This window comes from Arachis hypogaea, chromosome 19, assembly GCF_003086295.3.
Source record: "Arachis hypogaea cultivar Tifrunner chromosome 19, arahy.Tifrunner.gnm2.J5K5, whole genome shotgun sequence".
In the NCBI taxonomy this organism is placed as follows: domain Eukaryota; kingdom Viridiplantae; phylum Streptophyta; class Magnoliopsida; order Fabales; family Fabaceae; genus Arachis; species Arachis hypogaea.
Genome location: NC_092054.1, coordinates 57,306,218 through 57,313,476, shown reverse-complemented (window position 1 = coordinate 57,313,476; position 7,259 = coordinate 57,306,218).

Here is a 7,259-nt window from a genome sequence, read left to right as displayed (position 1 = left end):
GAGCTCTCTACTAAGTGCACTAATCAAACCGAAAAGAAAAGCTCCCTAAAAACTTAAATCCTATGCTATTTATACACTTTCTTCAAATGGTCTTCAAGCCTTCAATTGGGCCTTTGCTCTTGATGGAATTGGGTTGATAGAGGCCTTGGTTGATTGCTCTTGGAGTTTGGAGAAGAACCGAATTGAACCGGGTTTGGAATCATGAAAGCTTGAGTAAAAGTTTGAGTAAAAGTTTGAGGCAAACTTTTACTCCAACTTTTCACATCAGCCACCCTCTTTTGCTGATACCAACGTTGGGGCAAAAGTTTGGGGTCTAACTTTTGCTCCAACGTTGGCCTCCCCTTGCACACTCATGGCGCCAACGTTTGCCAAAAAGTTAGAGGCAAACGTTGGCGCAAACTTTTGCTCTCCAGAGTGTGTTGTTCATGCGCCAACGTTTGCCAAAAAGTTTGAGGCTAACGTTGGCGCAAACTTTTGCTTTCCAGGGTGTTGATTTGTGATGCCAAAAGTTTGCCAAAAAGTTTGAGGCAAACTTTTGCTCAAGCTTTTTGCCCAAAAGTTTGCACAAAAGTTTGAGGCAAACTTTTGCTCCAGCTTTTTGCCCAAAAGTTTGAGGCAAACTTTTGGTCAAGCTTTTTGCTCCCTGGTTCGTTTTCAATTAATCCAAAAGTTTGAGCTAAAGTTTGAGGCAAACTTTTGCTCAAACTTTTTGTCCTCTCTTCCTCCTAGCCATTCCTTCTTGCTTCAACCTTTCTCCAAGCTTTCTTCACCTATCATTAATCAACCAAACACATCAAAGCTATGCTCAAAATCATGAGATATTCATTCTTTCATAATGTGTGACAATTATAGCATAAAACCTCATGAAATTGCATTAATTCATCTATGGTTGATTAAATCAAAGGAAGCATGAAAATCTACCCAATTGGCTTGCTTATGGCTCAAGAAAGTGCATAATTCAAATGAAAACAAAAGAAAAAGGCTAGTGAAACTAGGCTAAGATGACTTGTCATCAGCTCCCCAGGTCTAAAATGTCTTCTCTTGATGTGCTTGTCATGCACAGCCTTCACCTTTTCTTTGTATAGTCTGGAGTTTTCATATGCTTCAAGTCGAAGGGTCTCTAGTTTTGCCAGTTGCAGCTTCCTTTCAGCACCAGCCTTCTCAAATCCCATGTTTCATTCCCTTACCACCCAGAAAGCCTTGTGTTCCACCCCCACTGGGAGGTGACAAGCTTTGCCATAAACCAGGTGGAATGGACTCATTCCGATGGGTGTCTTGTATGCTGTCCGATAAGCCCAAAGCGCATCTACAAGTCTGGTGCTCCAGTCCTTTCTATGAGGCTTGACTATCTTCTCCAGAATGTACTTTATCTCTCTGTTAGACACATCGGCTTGCCCATTGGTCTGAGGGTGGTAAGTTTTTGCTATCTTGTGAACAATCCCATGCTTCTTCAGTAGACCTGCTAATCTCCTGTTACAAAAGTGAGTGCCTTGATCACTCACGATTGCTCGTAGTGATCCAAAGCGACAGATAATATGACTTTGAACAAAGGAGACAACAACGTTAGCATCATCAGTACGGGTAGGAATTGCTTCCACCCATTTAGAAACATAATCTACAGCTAACAATAAATATAAGAAACCGCTAGAGTTTGGGAATGTACCCATGAAGTCAATGCCCTAAACATCAAAAATTTTACAGAATAGCATAAGCTGTAGGGGCATCTCATCCCTCTTAGATATATTACCAAACCTTTGGCATGGAGAACAAGATTTACAAAAGGCAGTAACATCTTTAAAAAGAGTGGGCCACCAGAATCCACAGTCTAAAATTTTTCTAGCTGTTCTTTGAGGGCCAAAATGTCCTCCACTCTCAGTGGTAGTATAATTAGACTGTCTTAGAAGCATAAGCTATTACAAAAGAGTCCTTACCTTCATGCTGAGCCAGCGTCGCTCCTACTGCATGGTTGGAGGCGTCACACATAATCTCAAAAGGATGGCTCTAGTCGGGTCCTCTCACAATCAGAGCTTGAGTTAATGTGATCTTCATCTTATCAAACGCATTCATGCAGTCCTCACTCAGCTCGAACTCAACATCCTTCTGCAGCAGTCTGGATAAAGACAATGCTACCTTACTGAAGTCCTTGATAAACCTCTGGTAAAAACCTGCATGGCCAAGGAACGAACGGACTTCCCTCACGGAGGAGGAGTAAGGTAAACTAGAAATTACATCTACCTTTGCTGGATCTACAGAAATACCAGTATTAGAAATAACATGTCCTAGAACAATACCTTGTTTTACCATAAAATGACAATTTTCAAAATTTAATACAAGGTTTGAACTGACACACCTGTCTAATACTCTAGCTAAACTATCCAAGCAAAGGTTAAATGAATCACCATAAACGCTAAAGTCATCCATGAAAACTTCCATACAGTCCTCAATAAGATCTGAGAAGACACTCATCATGCATCTTTGGAAAGTAGCCGGTGCATTACACAAGCCAAAAGGCATCTTCTTGTATGCATACGTTCCAAAGGTACATGTAAAAGTAGTCTTCTCCTGATCTTCAGGAGCTATATGAATTTGAAAATAGCCTGTATAACCATCTAAAAAGTAGTAGTGTGATTTACCTGACAAGCGATCAAACATCTGATCGATAAATGGCAGGGGGTAATGATCCTTGCAAGTAGCTTGGTTGAGGTGCTTGTAATCAATGCACACCCTCCAGGAGTTCTGCACTTTAGTTGTCAGGAGCTCTCCATGCTCATTCTTCACTGTTGTGACTCTAGACTTCTTGGGCACCACTTGTACTGGACTGACCCATTCACTATCTGAGATGGGGTAGATGATATCGGCTTCAAGCAGTCTAGTCACTTCCTTCTTGACAACTTCTAAGATGGTGGGATTCAGCCACCTTTGAGGTTGACGGACGGGCCTTGCTCCCTCTTCTAAAAATATTCTGTGCTCACAAACTTGAAGGCTAATGCCTACTATATCCGCCAAGCTCCGCCCAATCGCCTTCTTATGTCTTCTTAGCACACTAAGCAGCTGCTCCTTCTGTTAGAAAGTGTTTCTCTACGTAGATGGCTCCTCGAACAAAACCAAGAGCAGAGCAGGCGTGATAATAGAAAGCAATCAGGGAACCCAAATCGAACTCTCCCTGAAGTTCGAGTTCCCTGCTTCAAACAATCAGGCCGAATATGAGGCATTACTAGCTGGTTTGAAGCTGGCTAAGGAGGTTGGAGCTCAAAAACTTATCATCTTCAGCGACTCACAAGTAGTCACCTCACAAATAGCATGGAGCTACCAAGCCAAGGATCCCACCATGAAAAAGTACTTGAACAAAGTCAGGGAACAGCTCAGACAACTCGGAGAATATGAAGTCCACCACATACCTCGGGAACAGAATGTTCGAGCTGATGCACTCTCAAGAAATACTACAGAACCCGTCAATTTCGGAAGAAGAAAAGGTCTTAGCCATAACAGGTCTGGATCAGGGATGGATGACTCCCATAATCAAATACCTCAAAATAGAAACACTCCCTGCAGATAAGAAGGAGGCGAAGAGGGTAAAATGGGAGGCACAATACTACATGATGAGCGGATAATTTATACGCTTTTGGCATTATTTTTACATAGTTTTTAGTATGATTTAGTTAGTTTTTAATATAATTTTATTAGTTTTTAAATAAAAATTATATTTCTGGACTTTACTATGAGTTTGTGTGTTTTTCTGTGATTTTAGGTAATTTCTGGCTGAAATTGAGGGACTTGAGCAAAAATCTAATTCAAAGGCTGAAAAAGGACTGCAGAAGTTGTTGGATTCTGACCTCCCTGCACTCAAAGTGGATTTTTTGGAGCTACAGAAGTCCAAATGGCACGTTCTCAATTGCGTTGGAACGTGGACATCCAGGGCTTTCCAGCAATATATAATAGTCCATTCTTTACCCAAGTTTAGATGACACAAACTGGAATTCAACGCCAGCTTTCTGCCCTATTCTGGCGTTAAACGCCAGAAACAAGTTGCAAAGCAGAGTTAAACGCCAGAAACAAGTTACAAACTGGCGTTCAACTCCAAGGAAGACCTCTACACATGAAAGTTTCAATGCTCAGCCCAAGCACACACCAAGTGGGCCCGGAAGTGGATTTCTGCATCATTTACTCATTTTTGTAAACCCTGGTAACTAGTTTAGTATAAATAGAACTTTTTACTATTATATTTACATCTTCGGATCTATCTTTTGATCATTATAGATCTCTAGACCTCCATGGGAGGCTGGCTACTCGGCCATGTCTACCCTATTTTCACTTATGTATTTTCAACGGTAGAGTTTCTACACACCATACATTAAGGTGTGGAGCTCTACTGTTCCTCATGAATTAATGCAAAATACTATTGTTTTTCTATTCAACTTAAGCCTATTTCTTCTCTAAGATATTCATTCGCACACAAGAACATGATGAATGTGATGATTATGTGACGCTCATCACCATTCTCACTTATGAACGCGTGCCTGACAAACACTTCCATTCTACATGAAAGCAAGCTTGAATGCATATCTCTTAGCCTCCTAATTTACGATCAGAGTCTTCGTGGTATAGGCTAGAATTATTGGCGGCCATTCTTGAGATCCGGAAAGTCTAAACCTTGTTTGTGGTATTCTGAGTAGGATCTGGAAAGGGATGGCTGTGACGAGCTTCAAACTCGCGAGTGCTAGGTGTAGTGACAGACGAAAAAGGATTACTAAATCCTATTCTAGCATGATCGAGAACCAACAGATGATTAGCCGTGCGGTGACAGCGCATTTAGACCATTTTCACTGAGAGGACGGGATGTAGCAATTGACAATGGCGATGCCCAACATACAGCTTGCCATGGAAAGGAGTATGAATGATTGGATGAAGACAATAGGAAAGCGGAGGTTCAGAAGGAACAAAAAGCATCTCTATACGCTTATCTGAAATTCTCACCAATGAATTGCATAAGTATCTTTATCCTAGTTGATGTTTTAATTATATTTTAACTATCAATTCACCATAACCATTTGAATCCGCCTGACTGAGATTTACAAGGTGACCATAGCTTGCTTCAAGCTGACAATCTCTGTGGGATCGACCCTTACTCACGTAAGGTTTATTACTTGGACGACCCAGTGCACTTACTAGTTAGTTGTGCGAAGTTGTGACAAAGAACTAAGATTATGAACGTGCGTATAAAGTTTTTGGCGCCGTTACCAAGAAATAAACGATCACAATTTCGTGCACCAAGTTTTTGGCGCTGTTGCCGGGGAATGAACAATCACGATTTCGTGCACCAAATTTTTGGTGCCGTTGCCGGGGATTGTTCGAGTTTTGACAACTGACGGCTTATCTTGTTGCTCAGATTAGGTAATTTTATTTTAATTTTAAGCTTTTGTTTTTATTATTTTTATATTCGAAAAAATTTTCAAAAAAAAATAAAAAAAACAAAAAAAAATTATTTATTCTATGTTCTTCAGAATTTTTAAGAATGAATTCTAGAGTTTCATCATGATTTGTTGAAGCCTGGCTGGCTGTAAAGCCATGTCTAAATTCTTTTGGACTAAGGCTTCCTCTTCACATGCTTGAACTATGTATGCTGAAGCTTGGCTGACTAGTAAGCCATGTCTAATTCCTGGACCGGAGCTTTAGACTAACATTGCATGATTCCTCGAATTCTCATTAAAAATTTTGAAATCCTTATTTTTTTTTTCAAAATAATTTTCAAAAAATTACAAAAAAAATAATAAAATCATAAAAACAAAAAATAATTTGATGTTTCTTGTTTGAATCTAGTGTCAATTTGTAAGTTTGGTGTCAATTGCATCTTTTTAATTTTCATTAAAATTTTTGAAAACTCATGCATGGTGTTCTTCATAATCTTCAAGTTGTTCTAGATGATTTGCTTTGTTTGATATTTGCATTTTTATGTTTTGTGTCTTTTCTTGTTTTTCAGATGCATTTTCAAATTGTTAGTGTCTAAAGTTTGAAAATTTCTAAGTTTGGTGTCTTGCATGTTTTTCTTTTCTTAAAAATTTTTAAAAATAAGTTCTTGGTGTTCATCTTGACATTCAAAGTGTTCTTGGTGTTCATCTTGACATTCATAATGTTCTTGCATGCATCATTTGTTTTGATCCAAAATTTTCATGCATTGAGTCTTTTTGATGTTTTTCTCTCTCATCATTAAAATTCAAAAATTAAAAAAATATATTTTCCTTTTTTCACTCATAAATTTTGAAATCTTTGGGTTGACTTTTTCAAAATTTTTAAAATTAGTTGTTTTTTGTTAGTCAAGTCAAGATTTCAATTTCAAAAATCTATCTTTCCAAAATCTTTTTCAAAATCAAATCTTTTTCATTTTATTTTCCTTTGTTTTCGAAAATTCTCAAAAATCCTTTTCAAAGTTTTTCAAAATCTTTTTCCTATTTTCACTTCAAATTTTCGAAAATTGCATTGACAATTAATGTTTTGATTCAAAAAAATTTCAAACTTGTTACTTTCTTGTTAAGAAAGATTCAAACTTTAAATTCTAGAATCATATCTTGTGATTTCTTGTGAGTCAAGTCATTAATTGTGATTTAAAAAAAACAAATCTTTTTCAAAATAAATTTCAAATCATATCTTTTTAAAACCATATCTTTTCAAAATCATATCTTTTCAAAATATCTTTTTCTAACTTCATATCTTTTTAAAATTAATTTCAAAATCTTTTTCAAAACCACCTAACTATTTCTCTCTCCTAATTTTCGAAAATCACCTCCCTCTTTTTCAAAAATCTTTTTAATTAATTAATTATTTCTTCTAACTTTTTCGAATACTAATTAATAAATAAAATAAAAACAAAAATATTTTTCTTTTTTTTTCTTCTAATTTTTGAAATTCTCTCCCCTTCATCTCTTTCTAATTATTTTGTCTATCTACTAACACTTCTCTTCTTCTTAAAAATTCGAACCCTCTCCCTCTTTCTGTGCTCGAATTCTTTTTCTTCTCTTCTACTCACATAAAGGAACCTCTCTACTGTGGCAAAGAGGATCCCTATTATTTTCTGTTCCCTTCTTTTTCATATGAGCAGGAGCAAGGACAAGAATATTCTTGTTGAAGCTGATCCGGAACCTGAAAGGACTCTGAAGAGGAAGCTAAGAGAAGTTAAAACACAACACTCTGAAGAGGACTTTACTGAAATTTTTGAAAAAGAAGTAGAGATGGCCGAAAATAATAATAATGGTGGAGATGCAAGG